The sequence below is a fragment of the Urtica dioica genome, chromosome 3, assembly GCF_054948205.1.
Source record: "Urtica dioica subsp. dioica isolate 48M chromosome 3, U.dioica_male_clone48M_v1_H2, whole genome shotgun sequence".
Classification (NCBI taxonomy): Eukaryota; Viridiplantae; Streptophyta; class Magnoliopsida; order Rosales; family Urticaceae; genus Urtica; species Urtica dioica.
The window spans coordinates 20,788,679-20,804,463 of NC_142758.1; positions in this window are offsets into that span (position 1 = coordinate 20,788,679).

The window sequence follows — 15,785 nt, forward strand, 5'->3', positions numbered from 1 at the left end:
ATTACGAGGGTACTGGCGATTCGGAGGGTATCGAGACTTCTCTCACGAAGGACGGGGAACGCCCCGCCGTGTTTGAAGCCGGTCCTTCGAATCCCCTACCCCGGAAAGGCGACGCACCAGCTGCTTCTCAAGAGGGAAACTCTCGACGCTCGGCCTTCGACCGACTAGGTCAAAGGGAGAATGTTACGGAGAGTCAGGGCACGCGGAGAGCGCGCCGTCGCAGACGAAGCCTGCGCCTCCGTATGTCCAGCCCGGATCTTAGGGATCACCTCACCGCCCAACGCATTGAGCGTGGCGATGACTTAAGAGAGCGACTAAGCTCTTGGCCAAACGTCCCCGTAGCAGCCCCAACTAACGGGAACCGCCGCACGGGTCAAGGGTCAAATGAAAGACGACAGATGACTCCTCCCGAACAGGGAGTTACTCCGACTACCGGTCTCGATGTGATCACAATGATCCACAATCTTCGAAATGAAGTACGAGATCTCCGAGAACACGGAATAGGCGGAAGTGCCTATGGGTCGTTGAGGAGAAGTCCTCGCCTTTCACGGCTCAGATATTGGCCGAGGTATGTACGGGAAATTTCTAACTCCCGAACCTCGCTCCATATAATGGAAAAGCAGATCCTGCTTACCACATCCAGCACTATGAAACCTGGATGACGATGCAGGGTGTCACTCCCGGCGCTATGCGCCAAGCTTTTAGTCTTACCCTTGCCGGACCCGGCTTCGAGTGGTTCAAGAACTTAAGGCCGGGAAGCATCCGCTCGTTCAAAGACCTGAAGGACATGTTCCTAGCACGGTTCGCTACGTCTATGGTCCAAAAGAAGACCAAGATGTACCTGTGGTCAATCAGGCAAGAGGATGGCGAGTCTCTTGGACGATACCTCGCCCGATTCACTGAAGAATCGAATAAGGTCGACCGCTTTGACGACAAAGACGCAATCACCGCCATCACTGAAGGCTTGCGCACAAGTGACTTCCTTAAGTCCATCGTCGGCCGTGTCCCTTCTACCATGGCCGAGTTAATGACTCGAGCCAAGACCTTCATGGGAGTCGAAGATTACCTCGATGGTCGCAAGGGCAATGATCAAAGCCCTCTCCAGCGAGACGAGCCTAGCAACGAGCAAGGAAACTCCCGTAAAAGGCGAAACAGAGGAGGTCAGACTTTTAATAGACGACCTCCGATGCCCCAGAAGCCGCGACTTGCGGAAAACTTTAAGGGCTACTCGTCGTTCACACCGTTGAACACAACGCCGGAGCAAATCCTAGATTTAGCGCGTGACAAGTTCACTCCCCCGGCTCCAATGAACAAAGATCCCGCGACTCGCGATAGATCTAAATATTGCGAGTTCCATCAGGAATACGGTCACTTGACCTCTGAATGCTATAGTCTTAAAAGGCAGATCGAGGCATTGATCCAACGGGGTGAGCTAAAAGAGTTCGTGTTACGCATGATTAGCGCTGCGGGCCCCACCTCGAACAGACCACAGTCTGGCAGGGGAGGAGGAACAGCCGCTTCTGCCGACCGAACCACGGCTACTGCCAATGCCAATCCACAACTCCACGTTGTGACCACCATATTTGGAGGCCCACAAGATGGAGATTCGGCCCGACAACGGAAAAAATTCCTAAGGGCCGTGGCTCAAGAAGACGCTGCTATGCACGTCAACCTCACGTATGAAGAACCTCCGGCCGTGCCTCACGAGACGATGCATTTCACCAACAAAGAGGCCAAGCGGGTTGTGCATCCGCACAATGACGCAATTGTGCTCAAAGCCCAAGTAGCTAATAACTTGGTGTAAAGAGTTCTCATCGACAACGGCAGTGCTGCCGACATAATCTTCAAGTCCACCCTAGAGCGCATGAAGCTCGGGGGGCTACGCCCAACTCCGACCCAAACGCCTCTATTCGGGTTCACTGGGGAGAGAGTCATGACCGAAGGCATCATCGATCTACCGGTCACCTTCGGAACTCCCGGAAGCATTGAAGTCGTTCACATGGTCCCATTCCTAGTGGTCGACCAAGAGTCCCCCTACAACGTAATCGTTGGGCGACCCACGTTGAACCGGCTAAGGGCAATCACTTCAACATACCACCTACTGGTGAAGTTCCCTACCAAGAATGGAATCGGCATCATGGCTGGAGACCAATCCCAAGCCAGAATATGTTACATCCAAGGAATCGATGGAAAGACCGCTAAAAAGACGGTTAACACGATCTCTCAACTTAGAGATAGCGTCGAGTCGACCAAGGTCCTCCGCGAAGTCCATAAAGACACCTGCATGACACCCAAGTGCAAGGTAACGGCGTCCTCATCAGGGACCCCACACGGTCTACCAGGTCATACATGGACGAGACACCGATCTATCGCCTGTGGAATGCGGAACACTGGAAGAGAGTACTACCACTAGCCAGCGATCCCCCCATTTTATTTCTTTGCTTTCTAAACATTCAATAAGGCCTACGAGCCAACGTTTTAGGATTTCAAATTTTTTGCAGTATTGATAAAGTTCGATGTTTTTCTTTCAATATCCACTTTATCAAAGATTTTTAATCATCAAAGATTACACTTGTAAACCCAAAACTCGGGGGGCTAGTGCCATAGGCAATGGAAAGTACGCTCAAAATCCTCAAGAAAGTACGCTCCACAAAAAGAAAGCACGCTCCATCAAAACAAAACACCCGAACACAAAACGGGAACATGCGTGCACGTAAGACGCCTCCGTGGCGCACCGTAAGACATCCCCGAGATGCAGGCTAAAGACGCCCCCGCGGCGCGCCCAAGAGACATCCCTGAGATGCAGGCTAAAGACGCCTCCGCGGCGCGCCCAAGAGACATCCCCGAGATGCAGGCTAAAGACGCCCCCGCGGCGCGCCCAAGAGACATCCCCGAGATGCAGGCTAAAGACGCCCCCGCGGCGCGCCCAAGAGACATCCCCGAGATGCAGGCTAAAGATGCCCCCGCGGCACGCCCAAGAGACAACCCAGAGATGCAGGCTAAAGACGCCTCCGCGGCGCGCCCAAGAGACATCCCAGAGATGCAGGCTAAAGACGCCCCCGCGGCGCGCCCAAGAGACATCCCCGAGATGCAGGCTAAAGACGCCCCCGCGGCGCGCCCAAGAGACATCCCTGAGATGCAGGCTAAAGACGCCCCCGCGGCGCGCCCAAGAGACATCCCCGAGATGCAGTCTAAAGACGCCCCCGCGGCGCGCCCAAGAGACATCCCCGAGATGCAGGCTAAAGACGCCCCCGCGGCGCGCCCAAGAGACATCCCCGAGATGCAGGCTAAAGACGCTCCCGCGGCGCGCCCAAGAGACATCCCCGAGATGCAGGCTAAAGACGCCTCCGCGGCGCGCCCAAGAGACATCCCCGAGATGCAGGCTAAAGACGCCCCCGCGGCGCGCCCAAGAGACATCCCCGAGATGCAGGCTAAAGACGCCCCCGCGGCGCGCCCAAGAGACATCCCAGAGATGCAGGCTAAAGCCGTCCCTCGCGACGCACTTAAGATGCCTACATGGCGCACGTAAGACGCGTAAAGGCGCAACCCGTAAGACGCCTACATGGCGCAACCTAAGACGCCTACATGGCGCACGTAAGACGCGTAAAGGCGCAACCCGTAAGACGCCTACATGGCTCAACCTAAGACGCCTACATGGCGCACGTAAGACGCGTAAAGGCGCAGCCCGTAAGACGCCTACATGGCGCAACTCAAAACGCCTACATAGTGCATCTAAAACTCCTACATGGCGCAACCAAAATGCCTACATGGCTCATCTAAAACGCCTATACGGCACGCCTAAGACACCTAAACGACGCACAAAACCGTCTCTCACAACGCGCTCTGAGTCGCCATGAGGCGTTGCATATGATGACTAAATCGTAACGCACCTGAACCGCCGTACGAGGCATAGTTCATGCCATCTTGGCCATCGCTAAATAAACACGATCACGCTCACCTTGGGAGAATTCCCGTTCCATGCGAGTAAATTGAAGCTGCTCGCAAAAAACTCGCGAACCCCGCCTCTAAGCAAGAACCTCGCTCGGCCTGAACTAGCTGAGACTTCGCTCCTCGAGTCGAGTCATTCTCCTCGAGTCGAGCTTCGCTCCTCGAGTCGAGTCATTCCCCTTGAGTCGAGCCTCGCTCCCCGAGTCGAGTCACTCTCCTCGAGTCGAGCCTTGCTCCTCAAATCGAACCATTCCCATCGAGTCGAGCTTCGCTCCCCAAGACGAATCATTCTCCTCGAATTGTACTTCGCTCCTCGAGTCGAGTCTCCTCGAGTCGAGCTTCGCTCCTCGAGTCGAGTCATCCTCCTCGAGTCGAGCTTCGCTCCTTGAGTCAAGACATCCTCCTCAAGTCGAGTTACGCCCTCCTCGAGTCGAGCCATGCTCCTCGAGTCGAGTCACTCTCCTCGAGTCATCCCCCTCGAGTCGAGCATCACCCCTCTCATCAAGTCATTCTCCCCGAGTTGAGTCTTGCTCCTCGAATCGAGTCATGAACCTCGAGTCGAGCATCGCTCTTCAAGTAGAGTCATATTCCTCAATGACCAGCCAGTCTCCTTGAGTCGAGTCTAGCCCCTCGAGTTGAGACTTGAGTCGGCTCCCCGAGTCGAGCCTAGCCCCTCGAGTTGAGACTTGAGTCGGCTCCCCGAGTTGAGCTTCGCTCCTTGAGTTGAGACTTGATTCAGTCTCCCCAAGTCGAGCTTTGCTCCTCGAGTCGAGCCTTGAGTCAGTCTCCTCGAGTCGAGCTTCGCTCCTCGAATCAAGCCTTGAGTCAGTCTCCTCGAGTCGAGTCCCACTCCTCGAACAAACACCTGGAGCGACCTGAAGAACAGGTCAGCCAAGGTAGAGACCCGCGCTCGCGCTTGGGGAATAAGGGCCGATCTTCCGAACGCAGAAGAAGAAGCGTCACCAAGGCAGGAATGGCGGATGCCCCGTGAGGCCGACTTATACTTGATGCGTGGTCAAACTTTTAGCGTTTATACCCCGAGCAGTCAAAGCCCTCCGGTGCGGCAGAGCCTTCCGCCAGGTGCCACTCCGTCTTCTCGAAGCATCAGCCCGCAGCATCAACCCCCGTCTTCGAGACCTCGGAATGAGCACACCTTTGCAAAATGCAAAAGTGCAGTCGCCTTCCAAGCTGGCCGAGACGGAAGCCATGATCTTCCCCTAAGGGTTCACGATTATGCAATCGTCACCCTGCTAGTCACCGTCGAGTCCCATGGACTCCGGGTTGATGATATCATCAAACAAAACGCCATCAAAGAAAGACTTGAGCATGACCTCGCGCAAAGATCAACTGGCCGTAACGTGCCGATACGCCTCTACATAAATGCACGCCCTGCTTGTGCACGCATATCCCCATTGCTCCGGGGCTAGAGCGACGGATGCCAACGCGTTTGCCTCGCCCACGTCGAGCTACGTCTCCTATCCGCTTGGATCCTCCTCCACGTGTCGATCACACACTCGTGTCGAGAAAGACGGAAAAGCGAGAAAGGGCACTTACAATTGTGAGAGTATTCTTTATAATCACAAAGGCTTCGCAATAGTGAAGCTCTGGGGAGTCTATTTTCCTCAAACACCCGGCGGAAACAACTAAACGTTCACCGCCCGGGGCCTCCCGAGCAATGAACTTGGGGGGCTAATGTTGTCGGTCATTTTCGGAAAACCCGAGACGCCAAGAAGACACGCCGTTCAAAGGGCCGATGGTCAGGCCGGAGGTCCTGAAGAGCGGCGAGCCTTCTCTCACGAGTCGACTGACAAGTCCTCGTGCCAAATCCTCATGCCCCTCGAGTCGAGCCCCGAGCCGTTCCTCGAGTCGAGCCTTGAGTTGTTCCTCGAGTCGAGCCTCGAGTCGGTCTCCTCGAGTCGAGCTTCACTCCTCAAGTCGAGCCTCGAGTCGCTCCTCGAATCGAGTCACTCTCGCCAAGTGGAAACCTTCATATTTCATGTGGCAAGAATGGTATTCGAAGGCCCGCAAGAGCCCGGCGAGACGGGAAATGCGCCGCGCGCGCAGCCGCGCCGGCCAACCAAGCGCAGCAGCCCGCGCGCCGCGCCAGACAGGCCGCGCGCCGCGCCAGGCAGACCGCGCGCCGCGCGATGACACGCCCGCGCCGCGCATCCCGCGCCGCACATCCAGCGCCGCGCATCGCGCGCCGCGCCTGGTGACCCGCGCGCCGCGCCCCCTGCGCCGCGCACCGCGCGCCGCACTTTGTGCGCCGCGCGCGCCGTGCGCCTCCACTTGATGCCACATGCGTTCCTAGTCCCACATGGACGAAAAAGAGGCCTTCTAAGGCCCCCAAACACCTATAAATACCCTCTCTTATTGAGGGGAGAAGCCATCCCATTGAATCCTATTCAATACACAAAATTCTCTTCATCTCCTATCGACACGCTCGATTTCTTACTCACAACTACTTCTCTGGATGCCATATTTGGCCTGAAGTAGTCTCTCTCCTCTCTCTCTCGTTCTCAGAGGTTCCGAAGCACTCACGGGGACTTCCCGGACGTCGCTCCCTCTGACCGAACGTTCTCTGGTGCTCAAGCACGCCCCTAGGGTTCTCGACTAGAGTTCCCCTCGCGCATCTAACATAGTAGAGACACGCGCGACCTACGCGTCCGGCATTTCCAACTAGGAATCGCCTACGCGTCCGGAATCTCCGCCACAATAAGGAACTCTTGACTTAGAGTCTTCCACGTCTGCAAAAGAGAGAAAACACACATTCTCTCTCGCGCTCACGATCTCCGAAGTCCTGAGACGCCGCCGAGGACTCCTCGCGCCCCGTCTCCTTCGTCGAGCACGCTTCTCCACCAAGGCTCTGCGCCTCAGCGTCCTACACGCTTGAACTACGTTCTGACCTGATCCCACACACGGGTACGTAGGCAGCCGACAACCAAGGCACGGTCACTCCTCCTCCTCACCCCCTACCTCTCCCGAGAGGCGGGTTGATCGGAGAAAACCCTAGCTCGAGACTATCGAGTTCACACTCTTGGCCCGGGTGCGATCACTTGGTCCGGCCTTGGATCGAACCGCCCGAGGTTTTAAATAGTTGTTCATTTTCGTGCGACAACACTAGGGTGGACTTGAAAATTATGTCGGCAGCACTGCCGTTGTCGATGAGAACTCATTTAACCATGTTATTAGCCACTTGGGCCTTGAGCACAATCGCGTCATTGTGTAGATGCACAACTCGCTTGGCTTCCTCATTGGTGAAATACATCGTCTCGTGAGGCACGGACGGAGGCTCTTCGTACGTAAAGTTGACGTGCATAACAACGTCTTCCTAAGCCACGAACCTAAGGAATTTCTTCCGTTGTTGGGCCGAACCTCCATCTTGCGGACCTCCCAATATGGTGGTCACAACGTGCAGTTGCGGATTGGCGTCGGCAGTTGCCGTGGTTCGGTCGGCAGAAGCGGCTGTTCCTCCTCCATTGGCAGACTATGGTCTGTTTGTGGTGGGGCCCACATCGCTGATCATGCGCAACATGAACTCTTTCAACTCACCCCATTGGATCAATGTCTCGATCTGCCTTTTAAGACTATAGCATTCGGAGGTCAAGTGACCGTATTCCTGATGGAACTCGCAATATTTAGATCGATCGCGAGTCGCGGGATCTTTGCTCATTGGAGCCGGGGGAGTGAAATTGTCATGCGCCAAAGCCAGGTTTTGATCCGACGTTGTGTTCAACGGTGTGAACGATGAGTAGCCCTTAAAGTCTTCCACAAGTCGCGGCTTTTGGGGCATCGTAGGTCAGCTATAAGAAGTCTGACCCCTTCTGTTTCGTCCTTTACGGGAGTTTCCTTGCTCGTCGCTAGGCTCGTCTCGGCGGTAAGGGCTTTGATTATTGCCCTTGCGGCCATCGAGGTAATCTTCGACTCCCATGAAGGTCTTGGCTCGAGCCATTAACTCGGCCATGGTAGAAGGGACACGGCCAACGATGGACTTAAGGAAGTCACTTGTGGGCAAGCCTTCAATGATGGCAGTGATTGCGTCTTTGTCGTCAAAGCGGTCGACCTTATTTGATTCTTCAGTGAATCGGGCGAGGTATCGTCTAAGAGACTCGCCATTCTCTTGCCTGATTGACCAGAAGTATATCTTGGTCTTCTTTTGGATCATAGATGTAGCGAAGCGTGCTAGGAACATGTCCTTTAGGTCTTTGAGCTACCGGATGCTTCCTGGCCTTAAGTTCTTGAACCACTCGAAGCCGGGTCCGGCGAGGGTAAGACTAGAAGCTTGGCACATAGCACCAGGAGAGACACCCTACATCGTCATTGAGGTTTCATAATGCTGGATATGGTAAGCAGGATCTGCTTTTCCATCATAGGGAGCGCGGTTCGGGAGTTTTGAAATTCCTCGTACAAACCTCAGCCAATATCTGAGCTGTGAAAGGTGAGGAATTCTCCTCAACGAATCCATAGGCACTTCCGCCTACTCCATGTTCTCGAAGATCTCGTACTTCATTTTGAAGATTTTGGATCATTGTGACCACATCGAGACCGATAGTCGGAGTAACTCCCTGTTCAGGAGGAGTCACCTGTCGCCTTTCATTTGACCCTTGACCCGTGCGGCGGTTCCCGTTAGTTGGGGCTGCTATGTGGATGTTTGGCCGAGAGCTTAGTCGCTCTCTTAGGTCATCGCCGCGCTTGTTGCGTTGGGCAGTAAGATGATCCCTAAGATCCGGGCTTGCTGCACGAAGGCGCATGCTTCGTCTAAGACGGCGCGCTCTTCGCGTGCCCTGACTTTCTGCAACATTCTCCCTTTGACCAAGTCGGTCATGGGCCGAACGTCGGGAGCTCCTTGCTTGGGAGGCCGCAGGTAAATTCCCCGTCTTGGGTGAAGGATCCGAAGGACCGGCTTCATTCACAGCGGGGAGTTCCCCGTCTTTTGTGAGAGAAGTCTCGATATTCTTCGAATCATCAGCACCCTCGTAATCTGGGTCGCAGTCGCAAATTTCCTCGTTGAGGTTCTCAGGATCCCGTTGGGGGTCACCGTATCATGCGTAGGTCGCTTCGCAGCCAGTCGGCTGTGGTACCTCGCGTTCTTCGCCTTCAGTTGGCGGATATCCTCCTCCATCTCCATGATGCGGTCGTCCCTGCCATCTGGAGATGGAGATGGTGAGCGGGTCGAGCTCTCTTCATGGAGCGACTCTTTGTCACCATGCGCTTGGGAGCGCAAGAAATATTTTTTAGTCCCAGTGACATTATCGGGGTTATTAACGCCCTCAGAACATACGGGTGGCTGACTACTCATCCTTTCTCAAGTCCAAGAAAGTCGAGTTTTCTAAAGAAAAGAAGAAGATGGATAGAAGGGATTTCGGGCTGAACAGGTCGGGAAGTCCCCTTCTTCTAGCGCCAAAATGTTGTCACACGAAAATGAACAACTATTATAAACCTTGGGCAGTTCGATCGAAGGCCGGACCAAGTGATCGCACCCGGGCCAAAACTGTGAACTCGAAAGTCTCAGCTAGGTTTTCTCCAATCAACCCACCTCTCAGAGGAGAGAATGGGTGAGGAGGAGGAGTGACCGTGCCTTTTGTGTCGGCTGCCTATGTACCCGTGTGTGGGATCAGGTCAGAACGTAGTTCAGGGCGTATGTGACGCAGTGTGAGGTGCGGAGCCTTGAGGGTGTGCTCGACAGAGGAGACGGAGCGCAGAGGAGTCCTCGGCGGCATCTCAGAACTCTGGGATCGAGTGACCCGAGAGAGAATGTGTGTTTTCTCTCTTTTGGAGACGTGGAAGACTCCAAGTCAAGAGTTCCTTGTTGTGGCGGAGATTCCGGACGCGTAGGCGATTTCCAGTTGCAAATGCGTAGGCGATTTCTTGTCAGAAATGGTGGACGCGTCTATTGTGCTAGACGCGTAGGCGATTTTCAGTCGAAAACCATTAGAGCACTCGCGGGCTCAAGATTAATCTTTCGATCGAGAGAGGTGGCACTCGAGAGTCCCCGGAAGTGCTTCGGAATCTCTGAGAAGGAGAAATCGAGGACAATCCGCTTCAGGCCAAGGATGGCATCCAGAGAAGCAGAGAGAAGTCTCAAGTTCCTTGAGAATGAATGCGATGATTTTCCCCTCAATGAGAAGGGGTATTTATAGTAGTTGGAGAGCCTTAGGAGGCTTCTTTTTCGTCCATGTGGGACTAGGGGGCGTTCTCCCTTCAAGTGGAGGCGCACGGCGCGCGGCGAGCAAGGCACTAAGCACGGCGCGGGATGCGCGCCGCATGGGGCGCGCTTCCCAGATGACGCGCGGGCGCGGCGCGGGCACGTCTTGGCGCGGCGCGCCTTGAGAGACGTGCGGCGCATTGTTGTCAATAGTGCCCACAAGAAGAGTTGTAATCTTTATATTGTACATTTGATGTAATAAAGTCTCATGAAGACTCTTGCTTGTAATTGCTTATTCATTAATAAAAAGTTGAAACGTTCATTCAATCTTCCTTGTCTGAAGCTTTATGATAAAACCTTAGTCGTTAGTCCATAAACAAACTAAACAACTTACGAAGTGACAAATGTAGATTTGCATGATCAAACTCTTCGTAGTTTGCTTAAAACGATATATTAGCAATCTAAGGGTCAAAGGACTATTGACCGCAGTATGATTGTTAGAAGAATCTATGATGTCTGGTTATGAGGCATTGAGAGTTGGAGACTCTATAGTTCTTCTAGGTATCTTCCGAAGGTACTGAATTGACCAGTGCACTTCTAGAGACAAGATAAGAACAAACCATTTAACCTCTTATGTCTCGAAGTCACTACGTATGAATTGCATCGTGCTTACCTTAATCCTGAAATGAGACATGTCATTTCACACCTTAGTATTCTCATTTGAGAAATTCAGAGTTCAGACTCACTATGTGATTCGGAACAAGGCCTATTGGTGAAGTACTAAGTTGTGAGAATGTCATGAGTAACTTTTTGAAGTTCTCATAGATATGGAATTCATGTACAAGATTGCTGAAATGCAATGTATGTCACCTCATGCTTTGTTCCTTGGAGTGTGAATAAATGAACTGGCCAGTGTCCAAAATTGAGTCTTGACTCTTTTGGATGAAACAATGTGACTTGTTAGCTCCTCGTCAATACATTGTTTCTAACTTATTCACAAGCGACAAAGGAGTTGAGGAAATAACAGCTAGAAGGGTAAAATGGTAATTTTGTAAATCTCGACTAGCTGATGATATTCATGAAGGGTAACCACTGATAATATTCTGTGGATCCGCTCATTAAAATTAGGTTGAATTCTTGAGTAGAAAATAAATTCATTTCAACCGAGAGATTTTCAGTGTCAACTCTTTAGTGTAGTCAGTTGACATTAAGCTAAACTTGGAAAAGGTTTGTGAACTTTTGAGTCCAAGTATTTTAGCTCAAGCTTTGTTCATTTGGATCCATGAGGTCACTGTCACGAATCACATCGATTAGGAATATTTAAACTGGAAGCTAAGTCAAAACAAGAACGAAAATAGTCAAAATGGTATTTTTGTCTTTTGAGACATAGGATGAAATGAATGTCAATAAATTGTTTGACAAGGTCATTTGATGATTTGATATCACTCGGCCAAGTTAGTTCAATTGGGCCTTGTGGATTAATTTCATTTCATAAGAAAATTAATGAAAATTCTTAATGGGCCTTTTTCATGTTGTCATGAACAAATGGAAAAGCTTATAGAAGGCCTTTCTAGAATGATGTTAGGCGCCTAACATACCCAAGAGAAAGAGAGAATATTTTGTGCATGAATGTATGAAGATACTTGCCAAAAGAAAAAGAGGAAACAAATTTCCCCTAAGACGAAACCAAGGTGGGCGCCCAAAATGGTCAAGGGAGAAGCAAATAAAAGAGGAAACAAATCCAAGGACTTGCTTGGCAAGTCTTGGCCGCCCAAATGAAGGAGAAGAAAAGGAAATTGGCTCATGAATATGTGATATTCTGTAGAAGAGGAAACTACCTTATTGATGGTGAGACCTCTCCTATAAATAGGAGCCTTATTCTTCACATTTCATACATTCCACATAAGTTAGAGATTGAGAGCTTCTCTCTCTAGACCTTGTGGCCGCCCCTCTCCTCTCTCTCTCTAGTCAATTTCGTTTTATTGTTTTGGCACCTAGGTCCTCATTTGACCTAGTGTTTAGCTCTGCGACTTCAAGACTCGTTCTGAAGTCGTAGTGTTTAAAACTGGCCACACACTAATTCCTTTTATTTCGAGTGATTTAGTGATAGAAACTTTCGTGGTTGCTCGAGTTGCCGAGGAAAGAAAGAGAGACGTGCTGCGAGGGAGACGAACGTTATCAACCTTCCGAAGGCTCATCAACGTTCAAGCTTCTAAAGAGGTCAGTAAATTTATTATGCTCATATTAGTTTTATTTACATGTGCTTGCTCTTTGTCTAGGTTAGTAAAAATTGTTTTACTTGAAAAAGAAAATTTTTAAAATTCCGCCGCTTACCGAAGCGTTAAACTTTTTCTTAAACCCTAGATCAATTCCAACAAATGGTATCAGAGCTATGGTCAAAGATATGCATGTACATGTATTTAGAAATATGAGCTTGAAAATCGTTTTTGAAAGTTTACTAATTTTGTGACAAGTTAAATTGTTTTCTTAGATTTTTTTTAATTTATTGCTCTTGCCTTTAAATTAAAAATCATGTTGATTTTCTATGAGTTTGGGATGTTATTAAAACACATTAGAATCAGTTCTAAAATTTTTTAATTTTTTATATTGAAAAACGAGTTTTAAAGGTTTGAGATTTTTCGAGTAAATTTTGTGACTAGTTTTCTTGCCTTACTAGTTTCTTATTCTTATTTGAATATTTTTATGCTTGTTGTTATTTCTTTTATATCATGTTATTACCTTGATAATAAAACGTTCCGTTACACTCGATTCATTTTCGCACCTAAAAAGGACCAAGCTTTAATTATTTCTTTTTCTTCGAGCTGGAATAAAACCCGCGGTGTAAGTGGCATAACTCTCTGATCAGAAGTCGAAATTTAATGATTCTTAAATCAAATTAAAGCTCTGTCAGTCCTCTGTCCAATGCCACCCGTTTCAGGTCAAAAGGACATCGGAGCCGCCAGTTATGGCGATTTTACTCCGAGGTGCGCGGCTGTTCCGAAAGTCCAGTTTTTTTAGAATTCCGGATTTTCTGCCCCACTACCATGAGTTATAGAACTCTAATGAGAAAAATTTCTTGAGCAAAAATGTTTTTCCATAAGATTATAAACATGGTGTGTAAGATTAAAATGTTTTGAATTTTGAAAGTTTAATTGAAATTGAATTTTTACAAAACTAGTTTGAATTTTAAAAAACCGTTTTCGCTTTCAAACTTGAAAAAATATTTTGTCATCCACATCAAATAAATTTTCAAAATGTTTTCAAAACTATATATATATCACATATGTTCAAAATCTATATGCTCTTGAAAATTTAAGTGGGAGGTCTCCTTGTAGACAAGCCGAAAAATAAAAAGATGTGTAATCTCAAACTTTCAAGTGTTCGAGTGAGTTGAAGTTCACACTTCCCTCATGCACTTTCATGAAATAGAAAATAGGAAAAGATCGAGTATGTACCTTGTGCCTTTATGCACTAACACTGCTCTGAACATGATGATCTAGGATTCTATTCTAGTTGTCCGCTATGTCGTTCTCTAACTAGGAAATCCGTTTCCGAACTTACAAGAGTCGATGAACCAACTCCAAAAACTAAGTGGGAGGGTTATATTTGTTGTTTGTAACCCACGATCCCCAACACTAATGAAAGAAGAAATTAACGTGGGACTAAGAGCCGCTCTTGCGACCCTCTCTTAACTGGGAGTACTCCAAGGCGTTTTTGCTTCGATCATTGCTCAATGAGCTACTTCCGAGAGTGAGACGTGATGACAAGGCCTCCCCTTGGGGGATTGTTTTTTAAATTTGACCTTTTGGACTAAGTGGTTGGTTGCACACTTAGACTCAATCCCTAATAATCCTCCCTTGAGGCTCTGCGAAAGGATGTGAGTGATCAAACCAATTTAAACGGTGGCTAGTCAAAATTGATGTATTGACAGATTGGCTAAGCATTAATGATGTGTCATTTACTTATAAATGGAGATTTTTTGCGGCCTTCTTGTTGTCGGTCATTTTCGGAAAACCCGGAACGCCAGAAAGATGCGCCGCTCAAAGGGCCAATGATCAGGCCGGAGGTCCGGAAGAACGGCGAGCCTTCCATCACGAGTCAACCGGCAAGCCCTCGTGCCATACTCTCAGCTCCTCAAGTCGAGCCTCGCTCCTTGAGTTGAGTAATTCCCCTCGAGTCGAGCTTTCTCCTCGAGTCGAGCCTCGAGTCACTTATCGAGACGAGCCTCGAGTCGTTCTCCTCGAGTCGAGCCTCGAGTTGTTCCTCGAGTTGAGCTTCGAGTCTTTCTCCTCGAGACAAGCCTCGAGTCGTTCTCCTCGAGTTGAGCCTCGAGTCATTCTCCTCGAGTCGAGCCTTGAGTCGTTCCTCGAGTCGAGCTTCGAGTCTTTCTCCTCGAGTCACTCCTCGAGATGAGCCTCGAGTCGTTCTCCACGAGTCGAGCCTTGAGTCGTTCCTCCGTACGACCAGCCCTGATCTTAGGGATCACCTCACCGCCCAACGCATCGAGCGTGGCGATGACCTAAGAGAGCGACTAAGCTCTCGGCCAAACATCCCCGTAGCAGCCCCAACTAACGGGAATCGCCGCACGGGTCAAGGGTCAAATGAAAGGCGGCAGGTAACTCCTCCCGAACAGGGAGTTACTCCGACTACCGGTCTCGATGTGATCACTATGATCCACAATCTTCGAAATGAAGTACGAGATCTCCGAGAACACGGAATAGGCGGAAGTGCCTATGGGGTCGTCGAGGAGAATCCATCGCCTTTCACGACTCAGATATTGGCCGAGGTATGCACAGGAAATTTCAAACTCTCGAACCTCCCTCACTATAATGGAAAAGCAGATCCTGCTTACCATATCCAGCACTATGAAACCTGGATGACGATGCAGGGTGTCTCTCCTGGTGCTATGTGCCAAGCTTTTAGTCTTACCCTCGCCGGGCCCGGCTTCGAGTGGTTCAAAAACTTTAGACCAAGAAGCATCCACTCGTTCAAAGACCAGAAGGACATGTTCCTAGCACGGTTTGCTACATCTATGGTCCAAAAGAAGACAAAGATGTACCTGTGGTCAATCAGGCAAGAGAATGGCGAGTCTCTTAGACGATACCTCGCCCAATTCACTGAAGAATCGAATAAGGTCGACCGCTTTGACGACAAAGACGCAATCACTGCCATCATCGAAGGCTTGCGCACAAGTGACTTCCTTAAGTCCATCGTCGGCCGTGTCCTTTCCTTAAGTACATTCATGGGAGTCTTTGATTACCTCGATGGCCGCAAGGGCAATCAAAGCCCTCACCGCCGAGACGAGCCTAGCGACGAGCAAGGCAACTCCCGTAAAAGACGAAACAGAGGAGGTCAGACATCTAATAGTCGACCTCTGATGCCCCAAAAGCCGCGACTTGCGGAAAACATTAAGGGCTACTCGTCGTTCACGCCATTGAACACGACGCCGGAGCAAATCCTAGCTTTGGCACGTGGCAAATTCACTCCCCCGGCTCCAATGAGCAAAGATCCCGCGACTCGCGATCGATCTAAATATTGTGAGTTCCATCAAGAATACGGTCACTTGACCTCCGAATGCCATAGTCTTAAAAGGCAGATCGAGGCATTGATCCAATGGGGTGAGTTAAAAGCGTTCGTGTTACGCATGATTAGCGCTGCGGGCCCCACCACGAACAGACAACAGTCTGGAAAG